General features: G+C 43.0%; 1 protein-coding gene across 5 annotated transcripts in view; it reads left to right on the top strand.

Moving 5' to 3' along the window:
• The window catches only part of MYRIP (myosin VIIA and Rab interacting protein), a 460,077-nt gene that overhangs the window by 283,975 nt on the left and 155,088 nt on the right, over positions 1 to 21,014 (top strand). For 2 of the 5 annotated variants that reach the window (XM_030812082.1, XM_030812080.1), the window contains exon 1: positions 6,674 to 8,224. The exons of the other annotated variants lie outside the window; for them this stretch is intronic. The gene's annotated coding sequence lies outside the window, so the exon portion shown is untranslated. Of the gene's footprint in view, positions 1 to 6,673; positions 8,225 to 21,014 lie in introns of those variants that run through there. 5 annotated transcript variants of the gene reach the window in all.

Genomic DNA, 21,014 nt, shown 5'->3' with positions numbered 1-21,014 from the left:
TTTGCATGTTTCCTGGGCTCCTTCCCTTTCCCTGATGACAGCAACTGCCATAAAGGGCTGGGAAAGACACTCACCCACACTGTAAGGGATAGCTATGCCTCCCCAAATCCCTCTCCCAGGTGAACTTTGTCTTCACCAGGCAAGTCCTTAAGCTGATGGAGGGGCATTCAGGAACAATCCAGGGCTTTACTCTGGGAAGGTTTTGGCAGTGCTTGGGACTGTCTATTAACTTTTAACATGTGGCTTTTAACTCTTTAACTTGCCCTTTTAACCTGTGGCTCAGGTTGGTCACCAGAACCCTGTGAAGGGAAGGTAAAGGTTCTTAAAGTCATGGTACACTTCCTGGGTGCTAAGTATGTCATATACATTAGTTCAACAAATCCCCAGAAAGTCAACAAGGTAGGTATTGGCCCTTATTTACATGGTAGGAGATGAGATGAGAGAAGTTCGTTACCTGCTCCAAGTCACCCAGCTAATAAGGCACTGAGCTTGGATTTGAAACAGTTTATTTGGCTCTGAAATCCAAAATATTTCCACCATCTCATTCAGATTACCTGGGAACTTGAGGTTACCACCACCAGCTTCCAGAAGCTAGTCTGTCTTCTGTGTTCCCATCGCAGGAGTTTAGTCTGCTAGTGGGCTTCATGTTCCAGGAGGTCCAAGTCCTTTGCTACATCACAGATTTGTACTTAGTAGTGACTCCCTCCCAGAATCTCCCAGGAAGCTGAAGCCTAGGCCTGGTACCTCTGGCCCTGTTGTGCTGAACCCCTCCCTGTTAACCTCAGGGAAGCACTAGGTTCAAGAGGCCAAAGAAGAGACCCACAGCCAGCAAACAAGCATAGGGTTTTATTAGGGGGCTTACATACAGAAGAGAGAGCCCAGTAGTGATGGGCTAGACAGGAGAACCAACTTATGTACAGAAACAGTTCAGTGTCATCGGGCTAGACAAGATATCCACCTTATGTACAGTCCAGTGACCCAAGGGCTGCAGGCTTTTTGCAGAAAAACCACAACTGCATGCAAACAGCATGAAATTTATATAGCATTTTTACTTAACACTCTCCCCTTAATAACGGCCACCTGGCAATCTTCCTTCAACTCAAAACTCAAGACCTCAATCCTCTCTATGGCCTGTGTTCCATAGGACCGAACAGGGGCTCAGATGTTCCTCATAGATAAGGAATGAATCTCCAGGATGATCATGCTCAGATTCCCTAGTTGGAACATACATTCAGTTCCAACTATGCAGACCCAGCTATGCAGGGTCCTTCTAAGGGTATGCTTAAGTTATTGCTATCAGGTATGTTTACCTTGTGAGGGGATCCTGGGAGCAAGTCTACCATTCCCAGCTAGCAGCTCCTGCTCCCACACTGGGATAGCAGTGCACATTTACCTGGGCTCATTCTTGTCTCAACATTTTTCAAACAGAAGTGAGAGGCACCAAGCTGGTCATAGTTTACTTCTCTCCCAGTCTCTGTTCTCAGACTAGCTACACCACCATTAGAATTGGATGCAAAACCAGCAACAGCAATTTGCTTCAAACTCCTAACTATCCAGAGGCAATCATCTATGCTTTCCTCTGCTCTTGAGATAAAGACAGAACTCCATAACATCCAACGAAGGCCTGCAGGGTTGGCCCACCCGCTTTTCCACCTGTATGTTTCCCCTCGCCCCTCTCTTTTCATAATGGGGGACACTCTGTCTTTCCTACTTTCCTGTTACTCCCACCACAAGGCCTTTGCACATGCTATTTCCTCTGCCTGGAAAGTTTCCCCTTCCCTCCCCCTTCACATGTCCCAATTTTATTCTGCTGTTCAGACCTCCCCTCCATGCCACAACTCCATCATCACAGACTGCTATTCAGCGAGTTTATGTCCATCCAGTGATGTTTAACCCACTGGATTTAGCTCCCTCTCTTACTGCTCATCTTGTTGTCCACAGTTTGTGGCACATGATAGGTGCGCAAGAAATGTCTTTTTTTTAATTATTATACTTTAAGTTTTAGGGTACATATGCACAACGTGCAGATTTGTTACATATGTATACATGTGCCATGTTGGTGTGCTGCACCCATTAACTCGTCATTCAGCATTAGGTATATCTCCTAATGCTATCCCTCCCCCCTCCCCCCACCCCACAACAGTCCCCGGTGTGTGATGTTCCCCTTCCTGTGTCCATGTGTTCTCATTGTTTCAATTCCCACCTGTGAGTGAGAACATGCAGTGTTTGGTTTTTTGTCCTTGCGATAGTTTGCTGAGAATTATGGTATTAATAGCTGATTATTTAATTATCACAACCCTATGAAACAAGACGGTTACCATTTTCCTTTTGCAAGTGAATAAATGGAGACTAAGAGAGGCTGAGCTGGAACTCAGAGCTTGGTCTGTCTCTAAAGCTGGTGTTTATTACACCATGGCACCTCCACACCCTAACTGCTAGTCTTGCCTTTGGCCTTCCATCTTGGCTTCTGTAGTAATGCTGTCCACCTCCCCTGCTTTGTAGCACAAGGACATCTGTTGCTAGTTTGGATTTTTGTTCAGACATCTGCCTGCCCTAGTGCCCAGAGGTCCCTAAGGGATAGGAATCTCATGTTTAGTCACCTCCTTCTCTGACACCTGTGGCTATTCCTGCCCAGGACATTGTAGATTCTCAGTAGGTGTTTGGGAATCCCATTTCCCTCTGTTTCAGCCAGGCCTCTATGTATTACCAGTGACAGAAAACTCAACCTGGCTTAAAGAAAAAGGAATATATATTAGCTTGTGTAATCGAAGACATTCAAGAGTAGACTGGATTCAGGTATGACTGGATTCAGAGTTCAAACTATACCTTCAGGGCTCAGTTCTTTTGCTGTTGCTTTCTGCTGATGAGCTGCAGGTTCAGACTTCTTACAATAGCAAGATGATGGCTTGCCAGAGCTCTGGCCCCTCCGTGTCTCAGCCACTCAGCCTCAGAAACCACCTCCCTCCCCAACACTGAACAAAGGTCCTCAGTATGGCTAACACGAGTCTGATGTGAGGTCACTTGTCTCCTCCTCACCTAATCGCTGTGGCTGGGGAGACACCCTGATTCAAGCAAGACCCATTCTTAAAGCTGGGAGTGAGGTCAGCCCCACCAGAGAGCAAGATTTGGGGGTGAGGGGAGGCAGAGGGACACTTTTACCAGGAAAAGGATTAATGGATGCCAGGCCTTGAAAGCCAGCTTTCCACTATGATCTCCTTTCAAGATTTTTCAAGCTGACCTTATACCTCCTCTGACTCTGACATCCCATTCCTCAAGTCCCTTCAGGGAAGACTATCAGGCCTGGGGCTATAAACAGATCATGGCATCCTTCTTCCTTGAGCAGAGAGGGTGAGTCCGCTTCTAGCTTCTGCCTTCACAGGTTTTGCTGCTCTGAGAACCCCCAGCTAATGTGTGACTGGCACATCCAGCTTAGTGTCATACTTCCAGACACACAGAGCCCACGAGCCTGGCCCTGAAAAGAGGGGCAGGACCCCAGGGGAGGGTCCTGATTCTCTGCCTTCACACTCTGAGAAGCCAGCCTTGTTTTAGAGGTAGTCAGGGGGGAGAATTTCCCGAAGCCCCTAACGATGCTCTCCAGGGAGCTCAGAGAGGTTTTTCTGAGAAATGCGTGGGCAGGGGCTGTGTATACTACTCCAGCCTCTACACAGCCAGCCCACATGCAGAAACCCACACGCAGACATGCACTCACACACATCTGCACACTCACCAACACTGCCATCTCTCTGCCTCCCTCGATTATGCCCTTCCTCCCTCTCTCCCGTCTCCCCCGTCTCCCTCTTTCTCTCACAGTATGCTCTCACACACATCTTTCCTACATACTCCACAGACCCTCTTCTATCCTCCTCTTTTCTCCCTCTGCCCCCTCCCACTTGTCCTTCCCTCCTTCTCCTTCTACCACCTCAGCACCTTCCCCCTCTCCATCCTTTTTTCTCACACACACATCCCCATTTCTCTCACATACACATACATGATATACCCAATCTCTCTCACTCTCACGCACACTCCCCCCTCACACTCCATACCATAACACTCCACCATCCCCCCTCCCCCAGACTCCAGCACCCACACCCCCAACCCTGAGCCTTCTGACCATGTCTGTGACTGCTGTCCCTTCAAAGATTGGCCTTCATAGGTTTTCTCAGGCCATTCTACCTCTAGATACACCCCGGATGGCAGTCAAATCCTAAACCGGTGTTCCATCCTCAAAGAGCAGTCTCATGCTCTTACAGAGTGCCTCAGGTGAGAGGGCTGTAGTCAAAAAAGGGGTGACCTGGGCATGGTCACACAGCCACTGTGACAGTGGTGGGGATGAAACACAGCTCTCTGGACCTGAAGGGCAGTATTTTCTCATGTCTCTCTTCTCATTTGAAGTGCATCTCACAAATCCTGAATCCTCACTGTGTAATAAGGGAGGTGCTGTGAGGATAAAGTCAAATTTAGCATATGGCAAAGGGAGCCTCATAAATCAATACGGGAACCTGTGTGTACAGGTAATTTTGAGTTCATGAGTTTGACTTCCCCCAGCCACAGCAAACTGACCAAAGAAGTAAAAGATCACTTTTAATGGATCTGTTTCAGCTCTGGATACAGGAATGGCCGTCCCAGGCCAGAATTCCTGCATGATCTCACTAGGAGGACTCTGTGGTGGGATATCTGGACCAGCCCCAGGGGAGCTGCTATGAGAGCAGCCTAAGCAGTAGGGTCTAGCCTGGCAGATTCCCCAGGGCCCGCATCTCAGAGCAGCAGGGCTGAGAACGTGGATCACAATGTGGCATTGGGCAAAGGCATTGGCGTCTTTGAAATAATGAAAACTTTCTTTACCAGGCAAAATAACAACTGTAAGAAAAATCTGGGCACTCTGAGATGTAGCTTGGCAAAGCTTGTGCTGCTTGGCAAAGCCCCTGGTTTACTGTTTGGGTGAATCAAAACGCTCCGCCCATCGTCCTAACTCCTCGCCTTCTGCATCGGCTTGCCTGGCTATCAGCAGCCCTGCCAACAACTCAGTAAAAGGCTCCTCTGTTGCCATGGAGGCTTTTGACTTCTTCAGTGAAGCCTAGACCTTGACTCACTGCCTTTGCAAATAAAACCAACCACGACCAAAAGACGAAAAGCTTATGGGAATAGGAAATTAATTACTTTTCTGTATAATAGCTAAAATTATTGAGAGCTGACTCCTGTACGGTTCTAAGCACTCACCTACCCTCACAACAACTCCATAAGGCAGATATACTTTACCCATTTTACAAAGGCAGAAACTAAGGAAAGAGAGATCAAGTAACTTGCCCGTGGTCTCACAGAAAGGAAGTCGAAGAGTCAGGATTCATATCCAGGTATGTTGGCTCCAGGGTTGCCATTCTTATCCTCTGACCTACAGTGCCCACAAAAGAGTTCAGAAACCTGTGGCCTTTCCAAAGAGTGGGTTCTAAGGTACTCAGTTGAATCTTGGTCAATGTTTTCAATTTTGGTAGGAAAAAAAAAGTCCCCTCTCAAAGCAATTTATTCAAGGCTTCTCTTGGGAGATATTTCTGGCTATATACAGATGGAGTAGATCTTTCTATTCAGAGCCGTGAAGTCCACCGTGGTGGGTAATGTTAAAATTAAAAACACCCCCCCTCCACCTACATGCACGAGATCTTTGGCCAGGCTCCCACTCTGGAGGTGGGGATTGAGAACAAATGTGCACGATTTCCATTCCTGAGGAAGTGTCCCACAGGGTGGTACCAGAGCTCAGAGCCTCCTGTGTCTCTGTAGACGGAAGTCTGCAGAGGCATGGAAGTGCTGCAGAACCCATTTGGTGGTCTCATCTGTTCAAACTATTTGGACTCTAGAAGGGGTACTCGTGACCCTCCACTGACAATACGAACAACAGGGGTGGAAAATGAGCTCAGTGACTTAAAGAGAATGAAGTGTTGCCACAGGAATTCAGCTGGAACAGTGAGAGAGAGCTGGTGTTCCTCATCTGCTCTTCTCTGTCAAAGCAACCCTGGACACTGTGATCCAAGTTTAGTACTGCACTCCCTTTTAAATCAGAGTTATTAGCACTTTCACTATCAAAATGAAAAGTCAAAATGGATTAGCGGGTTGGATGACCTGTGTTGGGCCCCATCAGAGACCACTCCATAATTTCAACTTATTTTTCAAGTCAAATAACAACAGCAGCCTTTTTGATATGTATATTTAAGTAGAAGTGCATTAAGTTTGCGTTTTATTTGCTAAATATAAATTTCCATTTTTTTAAGAAGTAAGACCATTGATTTTTGCCTGAAAATGAGGCACGCGCCTTTTCAAAGTTTTTATATATAGCCTGCATATGTGGTACAAACCCATTTGTAATGCGATACATTCCATAAAAGTGTGAGCAGAATTTTGCATGTGTGCATTTGTCTGGAAAAGAGGGACCCTTTGGTAGCGGCTGTGGGTAGTTGGCAGTGGGCAAAAAAGGACTGATTTTTTTCTTCCCTCCTAACACTCTGTTTATCTGCAGATCCTTTTCTATCTAAGTTCTACATAAACACTGTTGCACTGTAAGCAAAGTGCCCTGGGTCTTCATGAATATTCTGAATCATCCGTGCATACTCACAGAGGGAAGCTAGTGCTGCCAACCTCTTCACAATAAAGGCAAATGCATATTCTTCCTGATCAAATATTCTGTCCCCTTCTCTTCTGGATGTGTGTATCTCTCTCTGTCTCTCTCACTGTGTGTGTGTGTATGTGTGTGTGTGTGTCTTCTTCCAGATCAGAGATAAAATGACCTATAGAAATAGCTGGGATTATTATTGACATTTTACAGTCGTTTCCAAAAATGCAAAACAAACAGCTATCTCCAGGCATATATTAAGAGGGTGTGTGTGTGCATGTGCGTGTGTGTGTGTGTGTGTGTGTATGTGTGTACATTTGATTAGGAATTTCAAGTCAAGATCTCTTGTTTGTTTCATTCAGCACCAGAAGGAAATTTCATCTGAAAAGTATCTGGTTTTGGATAGAAAACAGATTGGCCCGGCTGAGAACTGGCATTTGGAAGTGCACTGGACAATTAACCAGCTTTTCCTGTAGAACTTTCTTTCTGGTGACCACCTGATTTTGCCCTGCCTATGTAGAAGGGAGGGGGACCCACATCAGAAGAGGATGGGTGTTGCAGGAGGCATGTTTCAAGAAAATGTCTGGGTTTACAAAAAAATGTGTTTCTTCCTAGTCCAAGATAGTTTCTTCATAATTTGTGTGGTCTGAGAAAAATGCTATGCTTGTTAATAATAATACTTTGCAGATAAGAGGGCACTAATATTTGAGCACTGTAATATGCAAAGCATTGTAATTTGGTGGAGTATGAGCATGATGTCTTTAGGTCCTTTCAACAAATTTATGAAACCAGGGTGAAGGTGAGGATGATAGCCATTTGTACAAATAAAGATACTGAGGTTCATAGAAGCAAAATAATTTGACTGTGGCCACAGGGCTAGGGAGTGGTCACATACTCTCCATCACAGTATATGTTTATACATGCTCTGGAGTCAACATGAATGGGGCCAAACATATATATACACACGCTCTTGTGCTTTTCTTATACCGCAGGGAGTGTACTGATTTGCCCTGCCCAAAAAAGATCCCCTGAGATTTCTCTTCCAATTATTCCCTTCCCTCTGTCCGGTCTCTTGCTGCTATTTGAAGCATGTTTGTGTTAAGAACATTTAGCTAAAGCAAACCTCATAGTCTGTGACTGACAAGAAAGCACATGATAAAACCATGTCTTTGGCTTTTCCATATCTTGAATTTACAAAGCAAGAAAGTGGGGGAAAAAAGTAAAAATTCATGTAACATTTCCCCTACAAAGTTGTATTAAACTGGGCAGCTTTAAATGAGCTTTGGTGCCTCTCCCTCCCTGTTGCACATGTGTTGATGGGTTTTTCTCGGCATTGGCTGTCTGAGATTTCACAGCTCTCCGTCACCTCCGTTCTGAAGCTGGTAATAGAAACGAGCAGTAGCACTGTGCTGTTCCTTCACTCTGGTATTGCTCTCTACCCAGAGCCCTGTGTCTTTTCTTAAGAAGACTACCTGGCTTATCCTCTTTCTGGGCTTTTCTGGCCATGAGGACATGGAGTGAAGATTTTGGAGCTCTGTCCCCTGTGTCCTGGCATTTAATTATTTCTCAAGACACGTGAGCTAAATCTGAGTAGAAGAGCTTGGCAGAAAGGAAACCACCAGTACGGTAATTTTAATAATTAAGCAACGTTGACTTGTCCTTTATTTCACAATTTGCTATTATTGATTATGTACTATAATCCTTTATTATATGTTGCCTGATGGTTTTCATTGATGTTTTACAACAGAACTATGTCAATTTTGTCTTATTTTGTACATTTTTTAGCATTTTGCATATGAATATCTGTGCAAACATTAAGAAATAAATCATAAAGGAAGAGCATTTTAAACCATTGGCTCTATTTCAACAATATGGGTGGAAAAAGTATTTGTCCTCTCCTTATTGACTGCTTTACAAAAACAGGTAGAATTTTATTCTTTTATTGATAAAACAGAAACCTGATGTGGTGAGGGTTGTAGCTGTGGCTGCCTTTGCTGCAGATGTGCTATCTCTGAGGCTGGGACTAAACTTCTTAGTTTATTCCAGCAGGGAATGGGAAAGTCACATGTGAGTTTAAGAACATTGACTTACTCTAGGCTAACCCAACATACATGTTTTTTGAGCAGCAACTGATGAGACCTGTATGTTCTAGGAAATTTCATTGTGTAAGCATGGATTTGACAAAGATGCCACAGCAAGATACTGTATCCATCACCCAGGAGGGACATTAAGAGATTTCTTAGGGTCCTGAAGCTAAAAACGAAATCCTTGGATCTTTTTCTTATTTATTTAATTTTATTTTAATCCAAGTCATGAATGTATAGACTTTAAAATATCAAATAATTCTCTTGACTTATTGAAAAGAAAAAACAGCCCCTCACCCCACTCCAACCCATCTGTGCTCTTTACACACCACTTTCAACTTTTAGCTTTCTTTCAGTATTTACTTCCAAATTTCTAAATAATATGCTTACCCTTTTTGTTTTTAGAGTTTATATCTTTATTTTCTTCTATAAAAAGGTTTTGTTTTCAACACCTCCAACCCCCTCAACACATACATATCCCCCTTTCCTCCATTCTCCCAGTATATCTACAATATAGTCTTTGTTACATCAGTTTTCTGTGTTTTATTATTATAATCATAAAAAGCAGCTTTCGGGTGTTGCTGTTGAGTTATTCTGATATTTGATCCTTTCTATGTGGCTTTTTCCCCTCTTTGAAAGTTTCTAGGCTCTTTCGTTTGGTCTCAGTATTATAAAGCTTAAAACTTCACCAATGTGCTTTCTTTTGGGTCTTTATTTCTGCCACTGTACTTGAGCTCTTAGAGAACCATTTCATTTTGGATAGCTTTTTCAGCCTTGAGAAACTTTCTTGAATTACATCTTTGATTATTTTCTTTCTTCCATTTTCTTTGTTTCTTCTGAAGTAAAGATATTAGACCTCTCAGATTAATTCTCTAGTTTTCTTTTTTCTTCTTTTTTCCTCTCTTTGTCCTGTTTTCTGCAAAAGATCCTCAATTTCATCATCAGTCCTATCAAGTGTTTAATTTACACAATAATTTCTTTACTTCTGAGAGTTATTTTTGTTTCTGTATTCCCTTTACTATGTAATGCTATTGCTTCATACCTGCAAATATTCTCTTATTAATCGTTTTTGAAGTTTTTTTCTCCTTCAACTTTCTTTATTGTGTTTGTTTTGGTATTTATCTTTAACGATAGCAACTTTGCTCAAGAATCCCATGACCCAGGACTGGCAGTTTACCTTTAAGAGTGATGCACTGAAAGCTGATCTGAGGGTTAGTGGGCCTCAGTAGGGCTTATTGACTGGTTGGCTTCAGCCTAGGATGATCTGGCTGGACTGTTTTATTGGGAGAACTGTCAGTAGGTCTTTTTCTTTAGAGTCGGTCAGTTTCCTCAGAAAGGAATGCTCCAGTCTCCTACTGGGGATGTAGGTCTGATAGTTCCGGGGAGCCCAGTGACAGATGGGGGCCAAGGCCAAGCCCAGCACTCACTAATATGTTTCCTCTGGGTGCCCCTGCCCTTGATGTGCCTGGAGCCCTGGTCTCAGAGTCCCTCTATGCTAACCTTTCTAAGAAGTAAACCTCAAGTCTTCTGCTGAGATGAATGAGGGAAGTATCCTGGGTAAGCACAGTATAAAAGGGGACCTGGAGGCCTAACTATTTCATCTGCCTGCGTTTTCACTTCCAAAGGTAACTGATGGTTGTAATTCCTGAGCCTTGATGGGGCTCTGATGTATGAATCAGGCTTCCCAATGCAGCATCAGGATTTAGCTTCTCCAGGGTGTTGAGTCATTTACTTATGCTTCACCTGCTTTCTAGCTTCCCAGATGTTATTGCTGTGGCTCCATACAAGTTTTGACTTTTGTATCTTATTTGTATTTTAATGAGATTTAGGAGACAGCAGAGGTAAATGTGTGGGTTTAATTTGCCTTATTCAAGTGGAAGCCCAGTCCTTGACTCCTGGTTCCAGTAGTGGCATTTGGGCCAGACGAGGATGTCCCTGGGAAACTGTGGCAACAGTGTCAGGTTGTAGAAGTGGTACAAGATGTGATTTCTCTCTAGCAGCTGGGAGTGTCACCTCTGGCATCTCAGAGTTAGGTATGTACACCCTGGAGAAGGATGGTGCTGGGGAAGGCCTGATAAGGGATTCAGCAATGGGTTGCAAACTTATTTTGACCCACATTAAGAAGTTCTGTTTACCCTCACAATCTAAGAGACAGATACCTACACACTCCTACAAACAAAACTGTACAGAAAAGCAAAAGTTTTACAAAACAGTACTAACCCCTTCTACAGGCCAAGCACTCAGGTATTTCTATTTTATTTAGGTTGTTTGTTTGTTTTCAGTGATGGTCTTGACCCACTAATGTGTCATAAGCAGAAGACCAAAAAGCAGTGTCACTTGAGGTAACATCCAGACACCTGCAGTATATCACCACTATTGCCATCTTCTTGCCCTAAAACTTTCCAGGATTCTCCATCAACCCCTTAACATCACATTCAAGGCCTTCAGCACCTGGCTCCAGCTTGCCTGTCAAATCTCCTCCCACAATGTGCCCACCTAGCATATGTGCTTTTCACAGCAGTAGTTCCTGCATGCTTTCTACCCTCCTCCCTGCATGTACTTCAAGAACACCAAGCATTTTAAGATAGCATTTTCTCTGCCTAGGCACCCTTGCCCCACTGCCTGCCCCAAGAACTCTCATGCATACTCTTACAGACCCAGATGAAATGACAGAATGCCTGTGAACTTCGTCTAATGTACACACTCAGAATCTTGGGAACCTTGGGGTCAGAAAGAGCATGAATGGTTTTTGTTTGTATTGTGAAGATAAACCCCGGCCACAGAACTGGGCGTGGTGGCTCACACCTGTAATCCCAACACTTTGAGAGGCCGAGGCAGACAGATCACCTGAGGTCAGGAGCTCGAGACCAGCCTGACCAACATGGAGAAACCCTGTCTCTACTAAAAATACAAAAATTAGCCAGGCGTGGTGGCATGCGCCTGTAATCCCAACTACTTGGGAGGCTGAGACAGGAGAATCACTTGAACCCAGGAGGCAGAGGTTGCAGTGAGCTGAGATCGTGCAATTGCGCTCCAGCCTGGGCAACAAGAGCAAAACTCCATCTAAAAAAAAAGAAAAAAAAAAAACAACTCTGGCCACAGAAGAACAGGTAATAAATTAGGAAAACACCAAGAAGAAAATTTTGATATAAAATAGGGTTATTAATTGGCAGGAATTATCTAGTAACCTTTCCTACAGAGCAATATTTTTATGTAAAAAAATTTCTAGAATGTTTACAGTATGCCATCAATATGGTAGATATACTTTAAGCTTTATTAAGCAATATCCTATTGTTAAATATATAATTTTGTAACTACTTTTATGACTCACTGTGAAGAACTGCCTTGTGCACATCTTTGCACATAAGTCTAAATACCTGTAAGTACTCTGACTGGATTCTTGCTGCATACCACCAAGTCTGTCTCCTGAAAGAACAGATCAGTTCAAACCCCATGTGCAGGCGAGTGCCTGTTGGGCTACATAGTGGCCACTTCTAGGTATTGTCATTTTTTAAATACCGTGTCTCTGGTAGTTTTAAATTTTAGTATGATAATATATCTCAATATTTATTTTATGGTGCCTACCTTTAGTGTCATACTTAGAAAAAACTTCCAGAAACCCAAAACATAGATCATTTTTGCTGGAATTTAAAGTCACCCCAAATAATATTCTCCATTTTCTCAGTGAGAAGATGAACAAAAGTAGAATTCTTATGCCCATCTTTGATACCTAAACTTTTAGAGGTATAGATGAAGTAATCAGTGTCTACTTGCAATATCAATCTACTAATATTGTAACAGGCACACTTCTAAAGTCACTCATTATGTATAGTCATATACTAATTGGGAACTATTGTGATTTTTCTTTTCTCATTTCATGAACCAGTTTTACTCAAACTCTTGGTTTGTATCTTCAGTGTCAACATTCTCATCATCATCAGACCCATTCTGAGTCATATAACACAGTTTTCCTGGCACAGCAGGTGCACTTCCGCCTGAGTTATTTTTAATCTAAACATACATAATTCTGTCACTGAGATTTTTAATCCAAGACACAAAGAGACAGTCTTATAATATTAGTTTCTAAACTTGTCCTGAATGTGTATATTGTTCTTGACAATAAGACAACTTATACTGTGCTTTATTTTTACATTGTTACTTTTACTAAAGATATATTTGTAGTGTTTAAGGAGTCAAGACTTGTTTTAAAAAGACTTTCAATTTTTTTTCATATTCTCTTTTTTTCATCCCTCTTCCCTCAGCCCTATCCCACCCCCCAAAACCATTTTTAACTGTTTCACTGATTTTCATGACAACATTTTCCTCTATGTAGGTGCAGGATGTATATCTATTTAGGTTGCCTGTGTTGTTCCTTGTTAATTATTCAGTTTTAGGCATCATCTATTACTTCTCATTATGGGACAGGAGAATTTAGCCTCTTCCACCTCATCCTCCCTCCCTTCCCATTCCCGTACCTTTCAGTAAAGCAATATTTCTATTATTATATCTGTATAAATGCTATTATGTCTGTATAAATGCTTTCCAGCTGAGCTATCTCCTAAATTGTGGTTAATATTTTTCTACTTTAAAGTAAAATTTTTAAGTTGTGAAATATGTCCTACATACTGTATTAGTCCATTCTTGCATTGCTATAAAGAAATACCTGAGACTGGGTAATTTATAAAGAAAAGAGGTTTAATTGGCTCATGGTTCTGCAGGCTGTACAGGAAGCATGATGGCATCTGTTTCTGGGGAGGCCTCAGGGAGCTTTTACTCATGGTGGAAGGCAAAGCTGAAGCAGGCATCTTACTGGCAAGAGCAGGACTGAGAGAGAGAGGGGAGGTGCCACACACTTGTAAACAACCAGATCTTGTGAGAACTAACTCACTATACAGTACTGTATTAGTCCATTCTCACACTGCTTTAAAGAAATACCCAAGATTGGGTAATTTGTAAAGGAAAGAGGTTTAATTGACTCACAGCTCCACATGGCTGAGGAGACCTGAGGAAACTTATGATCATGGTGGAAGGCAAAGGGGAAGCAAGGACCTTCTTCACATGGCAGCAGAGAGAGAAGAGTGAGGTAGGAAGGGGCAAGAACCCCTTATAAAACCATCAGATTTCATGAGAACTCACTATCACAAGAACAGCATAGGGAAACTGCCCCCATGATCCAATCACTTCCCACTAGGTCTCTGCCCTAGACATGTGGGAATTATGGGGATTACAATTCAAGATGAGATTTGGGTGGGGACACAAGCAAACCCTATCAATTACCAAGGGGAATGGTTCTAAACCATTTGTGAGAACTCTACCCCATGATCCAGTCACCTCCCACCAGACCCCACCTCCAACACTGGGGATTACAACTGAACATGAGATTTGGGTGGAGACACAGATCCAAAGCGTATCACATACCGGACAGTTATAATATATATTTGTATAGCTTAAATAACAATAATAAAGTGAATATCCAGGTTAACAAAACAATCTTGGCACAATCACATCCCCTTCCCTTCCTCAGGCTCCCGAGACCAGTCTCACCTACATGTGAAAAGAACACAAAATTGCAGGAAACTCAACAGCGTAATTAGATTTGTTATTTCTTCTTTGGCAGAAGAGTTAAGAAGAATTTTTGTTTTTGGCAGATATGGAGATCTAATATGCAAGTCGTTTGAATTTTTATGTTTGTGTGTTTGTTATTGCTGACTTTTGAATAGTCAGAGAATTTTGCCTGAACAGTATTTATTTTGGGCTTTGTTTATGGCTGCTGGGATGTGATTCACTTTTATGAATCTTCCTTGCTTATTTGGGGGAAAAAGTGCCATTTCTGTTTCAGAGGTATTGAATTTTATACATTCTTTCATAGGTATATCTTTTCGATCAAGCTAACAGTGTCCACTTTCTTTCTGTTCTTATTTTAAATTGTTTGTTTGGTCCATCAAAGAGTGAGAGAGCTTTTGAAGTCCCGCATTATGCTTTTTAAAAATTTCTTTGTTTTTCTAACAGATGTTATTTTATATATGTAAATTTTGTTATTCAGCCTATTATATTTTAAATTATGTATTATTCCTTTTTATCACTGGAAACACAATCATCTATGTTATTTAATGGGTTTTTTCCTGAATTTCGTTTCATCTGATTTGCCCTCCTTTTTTCTTTGTGTCTACTTGATGCTTTCTGGCCTTTTTTTCATTTTTAATTCTTCTCTATGACTTTTTTCATATGCTCTTTATCAACAGCATATAATTGGATATTGATTTTATTATTTTTCAAGCATCTGTCTATTAAATAGAAGCTAAACCTATTGACATATAAGATGATAATTGATATGTTTATCACTCTTTATGTGCCTTATCAATAGATTATGCTAGTATTGCAACCCATGCGCTCAACTTTTTAAAAACTTGAATGGTGAGGGCAGCCAATTGTGATGCCTACATATTGACCTATTCATAAATTTTTCAAGTAGTTATTGAATACCTGCTGGGGACCAGGCACCAGGCCAGGCACTGGGGATGTAACAGAGAACATGACAGTCCTTGCCCTGTAAGTAGGGCCAGTTTCATGGGATTGCAGTCACTTTATGGCCTCTAGCTTGGTTTAATGCTCTGCTGCTGTTGTCTTGAAACTCTAGTTTTCAACAAGGGACCCTGAATTTATTTTTTCACTGGGCTCCATAAATTATGCTACTGGTCTTGCCATAAAGTTGTATAAAAGACAGAAAACAGGAAATTTCAATATGGCCTAATAAATATCTTAATACGAATCAGCAGGGGGGACTATGAGAACCTGGAGGGGGCTGATCTTGGAGGTCTTCTTGACAGAGCTCATCACTGGGCTGAATCAGATAAGAAGTAGGAGTTGGCCTGGCTGAAAGAGGGAAGCAGAGGAAATAGCAGGTGTAAGGCCCATGGTCTTTAGACTTAATGATGTCTCTGGCCAGAGCAAAAATTATAGGTATCCCTGAACAAAGCTAACTGAAAGCATCAAGGCCAGTAGAATTACAGTCTAAATAATGTACTGTTAGGGGCAAGGATCAAAGAAACATTTCAGATATCTGTACAAGATGCTAAACTAACTGACTGCATTTTAAGTCAGAATTGACAGATACTTTATACAAGGTCTAATGCCAAGGTAATGGGAGGTGAGTCTGAGGGAGAGACACAAATTACAGATGCAGAAGGGAATGCTATCACAAAGCATTCTGCTATTATCCCAAGTTAATCGGGAGTCATCTTTCTAAAATGCAAAACCAACTGCATCAGTGTCCCACATTTGAGAATGGCCATTCTGACATTAGCATAGAGAGGGGAGAGGCTGGGTAAGCAGGCTAATTAGAAACTTTTGTGTGGTGATCCAAGTGGCAGACAGAAGGAAAGTGTTAGCAGAGGACATGAAGTCATAACATAGTTTCAGCCAACATGCAGGAGGGAAAAGCTGCAGCACTTAGTTATGAGTTAGCAGTGTTTGTGAGAGAGAGAGGGTGAGTCGAAGATGGCAGTCACTGAAGTGCAGGATGTAGGACTACAACCAGCTTGTGTGAAAAAAGACAGAGTTTATAATTTAAGGCATGTTGTGTGGGAGGTGGGAGACAGAAGTGGAAATATACAATGAGCAGAGCTGATGGGGTCTGTAGGGGTCTTGCACAGAAGAGATGCCAGCTGACACCACAGGCATGACCGTGGGGTCACTCCACTTCTTGTATCGTGCAAGTGCAGAGATGGAGGTCTGGGAGTGCTGACATTCAACAAATGGGCAGAGGAAGAGGAGTCTTTACAAAAGGCTGAAATGGAGAAGGAACAGTGAGGGACAGAAGGGAAACCAGCATTATGGAAGTTAGAGTTTCATGGCAGCCAAAGGAAGAAGCGCATTTCAGAAACAGTGAGGAGGTTAAACACCTAAAACTGTGGGCTGAAACAGCAGAGGAAGTAAGACCAGCAAAGCAACCCTTTGATTGGGGAGAGCAATTTCAGAGGAATGAACAATGGATTATTTAAGGAGGGAGTGGGAAGTGCAGAAGTTAAAGTTGCGATTGCAAGCAATAAGACTCCTGGTTTCTGCATTCCATGCTTTGACTTGCTTTCCTGGAGAGACTGCCAATTCCTAGAGATAGCAAATGGCTCACATATGGGTGTGCCTTTCAGATGCAAACCAACCAGTCCAGAGCCCACACCCAGCACTTTCTCTATGGGGCTCTCACATTCAGGGCCACTGTTCCCCTGCCCTAATCACCCCAGGGCTAGGTACCAGATAGTTAGAGACAATCCCTTTACCTCAGAGCCTACTGTAATTATTCAAACAAGCCAATCCTAAGTCTCTTTCCCCTTTCTCATCTGTTCCTTTCCTTTGAAACACAATAAAGGTTATTACCCACTTTTACTCCTCATTCTGCCTCTTTTTTTTATTATAATTATACTTTAAGTTCTAGGGTACGTGTGCGCTTCCCCATGTGACCCTTTCTGTTGGGATCTGTGAGTAATGAATGTCTTTTCAATAGCAGTCATCTTCTGATCTATTGGCCTCACCACATCTGAATAATAATCAAACCTACACCTTAAAACAAGAGGGAAATGTAGTGACTGAGAGAGGATTCAGGCTTTGGTATGTTCATTTTTAACTGATGAGAGAGACTTAGTCGAGTTCACACTGATGAGAAGGTGCCAGTTGAGAGGGTGGAGTCAACAATGTAAGAGAGAGGGAAGAGGAATTTGGGGCAAAAGTCTGAAGAGTTAGGAACAGATGAGCCCAGAGCCATTGCCTTTCAAGGAGGAGGCAGAGCTGGACACAGTGGTTCATTCACTCCTGTAATCCCAGCTACTCGGGAGGCTGAGGCAGGAGGACTGCTTGGGGCCAGGAGTTTGAGAAGGAGAAAGCAGGCTCAGGCCAGGGAAGATTGCTGTTGGGAAGGATATGCTCCCAAATGTGCAGAGGGGGCCCCATTTCAAAATAAACCCTGTGTCCTTCTTCCTAGCACTACTGCTAAGCCAGATCACCATCCCTAGCCTCTGTCCTCCATAGTCTCATAGACTCCTCTGGACCAGCCCATAATGACCACTGCACACTCCCCTAGGACTTGGCCTGAGCCGTGCATTTGACACTGATAAATCTTGCTGTGGGTTGTCTTTATGGATGATGAAATGTCTGTCCCACCCTGCTACAAGGAGGTAGTCTTAGTTATGTCCCTGCTGTCTTAGCTATGTCCTCAATGCCCAGCATCGAGTTGAACAGGACACAGGCCCTGCCTAGGGAGTTCCTGCAGGAGCACAGGGCAGATATATGGAGGGGAAAAGGGTAACTATGATAAGTGCAACTGGAACTGACTGCCTGATGCCCACCATGGGCCCTAGAGCCTGTTACCTCATTTCTTACCCACTTCTGCCCACCAGTGGGCCTTTTGGGACAAGGCCCTCCCAGACTTATTGGAAATACAGCCTCAGCCAGGACTGGAGTGGGGAGAAGGCCCTGAGAAGCCAGGGAATTTTACTTTGAAAAGCCCTTTTATCTGTGACTGTGTCCTTGGAAAGGGCACATTTGCATTTATTTGCAGGTTACTTTGCCCAGAAGCAAGCCTGTTTTTATGAACATAATAAAAAGCACTGCCCTTGCAGAAAAAAAAGGCCTTTCCAGTCTATGGAGAAATGTTCAGTCTGAAGCAAGTCTAGTTTAGAGGCAAGAGGCCAAGGCCAAAAGAAGTAACCTCAAAGGATCAGTTATGTGAATAAGAGAAATCAAGAGTAAAAGTAATGTTGATTTCTAACCTCAAAGATGCTCAAGACACTTGAGGTTGGAGAGGAATGGGTGATTCTGTTTAACCTGCTCAGCCTGCTGCAGCTGAGGTCAGAAGCCCTTGCATACCTGGGGATACAACACCTCCCTTCCCAGACATCTGAGGCTTCTCCTGCCAACCACGGGAGGCCTGGGCACCCTGTGTCCTCTGACCCCTCTCAACAGCCCCTCTTTTCACAGACCCACATACATGTCCAAGGCTGGGACATGGTGCTAGCTTCCTTTATCACTCCACAGCTTCACTGCAGAAACACAGGCCACTCCTCTCCTCTCTTCCTGACCTTCCTATTCTAATCTCAACTTCACTTCTGTCTCTGTAATTATTCTCAAATAACCACAAATGTCTTTATGCTACTCTGCAGTTCATGAAGGGGTGTGTGTGTGTGTAGCATACTCATCTAATTTTGAATGCAAACAGATCAATTGCGCATCTTAATTTCCAGATAGACATTTTTGATACTTCTAATAAACAGAATACCCAGGGTGTTGATTCAAAGCATGGGAAACCTTCAGTCTGATGCCTGAGAATGGCAAAGTTAGACCCCAGGGTCCCCCAGAAGGCAGTTCTTTGCACTTAGGTTTCAGAGTTCCTAGGACATTGCTGGTGGTCAGGGCCACAGAACAGCCCCCTCCTCATCATTACTGCTCAGGATGGTTCACAAGAAGGGAAGGGGGATGTTGTTTAGTAGAATGGCTGCCTACATGATTTTTGGTAGCTTTGAGACCAGATCATTTGTAGACAAGTTAATTTCCCTAGAGTAGAAAACAAAATCCCATCTCTTGATCAGCTTCTTCAACAAATGGTACTTGAAAAACGTTTAGAATGCATTAAGCTTCAAAAACTAATTCTGCTTGACTCAGAGATGAGATCTTCTTTATGTTCACCTAGAAACTGTACAGACTAAACCTTTACAATCTCAAAGGAAAACAAGATTAAATACCCATTTTCTAGTGTATCCACACAAAGGTTTTGTGATATAAAAGAAATTATAGAGTTGATGGCTGGGGGCAGGATGTTGATGGGACTGATGAGTAATTAAGGATGCTGAAGGTGGCCAGGGACTGTGGAAAGTGCAGGAGTCCCAGGGGTTTTGTAGGGTCTTCCCAGGCCTGGCTTGTGGGCTCTGAGTCCCCAATCCACACCTCGATAAGATGGTTCAGCTTTTATCTGACATATTGGAGATCCCTGTAGATTTCATGTAAAGGACGTTTGGGGAAAAAAATAAAGTTACCCAATTATTTGGTACACAAAGTAATTGAGTAATTACTGTGCTAAGAAGGCAAGCAGATGGTGTTTATTTCCAGGAGTTGAAGAAAAAGTATACTATGATGAAAGTGAGCCCTGGGCTGGGAATTAGTGGATTTCCTGGCTTTGCTAACTAGTTGTGTGTACATGAATTAACCACTTTCTCTGATTAGGTTTGGTGATCCCAAAGGTTCTTTCCTGATCTGAACATCCGTGATTTTATATGCTTGTTACTTATTATTAAGTATTGATGCCCTCATCCACAGACCAGAGAGGTGAGGGTTTAAGAGATTTAAGGTCCTCAGATGAGCTGGGGAGTTGGATGGCTGAATTGTTCCCTGCATTGCTTCTATGCACCCCTGGGTTCTTAATACAGGAGGGACTTCAGTGGATTAAGACTGGAACACACACACATACACTCATGGAATTCTATAGGAATAGAGAAATGAATATCTCATGAGAGGGGTCGGGGGGCGGAGGAGGGAAGAGCAAAAGGAGGGAAAGAGGAAAGGAGAGGGAAAGAAGAAAGGAGGAAGGGACAAATAAGCACACATGTTGGCCCTAACAGTGTTTGACTCACACTGGTCCTCAGTAAATGTTTGTGAGAACTATGGAAGGAATGAATTATTGAACTGGGCCAATCCTCAATCAGCAAATTCTAATTTCTACTCTAGTAGCAGTAAGCTAGGAATGGGTTTAGCCCATCACTTCCTAAAGCTGGTAGAAGCCATTACCAGCCAGCTGCATTTTTGAGCAGTCCTGATATTTCATCAAATTCTGGCCATCGGTGAGCCTGAGCTCCCATGACCCAAGGTCACTGTGGCAGTGTGGAAACTCAAAGAAGTCACAGATGTCAGAGGAGAGAGTAGACATATTGGCACATGCAGCCCTCCCAGGTCCAAACTTTTGTGCCTCCATAAGGACTTTTCATCCAGTAGAGTGAATGCTAGAAATGTGGGCCAGACCAACTGTCAGAAAGTTCTGTGTGGTAAACAGGCTGCCCTTTCTGTTTCTAAGCAGGTGGCCTCACGATCCACAGGCTACTTTTGTGACTATTGTACAAGCCTGAGAGCAGATGTTTTCCTCTGAAATCAAGTATTAGTAGCCACCATACCAGAAACTATTAAAATCTGTTGTACCCCTCCTTTCTCTTGAGCCTGATCTTAAACATATGAAATCCAGGCTGCTATGAATGTGGTGGGACCAATGCAGATGGATTCCAGCTTTTCCATCTCTAGTCCAGACTGTATTAAGAACCCAGGGGTGCATAGAAGCAATGCAGGGAACAGTCATTAAA

The sequence above is a fragment of the Nomascus leucogenys genome, chromosome 4, assembly GCF_006542625.1.
Source record: "Nomascus leucogenys isolate Asia chromosome 4, Asia_NLE_v1, whole genome shotgun sequence".
In the NCBI taxonomy this organism is placed as follows: domain Eukaryota; kingdom Metazoa; phylum Chordata; class Mammalia; order Primates; family Hylobatidae; genus Nomascus; species Nomascus leucogenys.
This window is presented reverse-complemented; position numbering and strand designations above follow the sequence as displayed.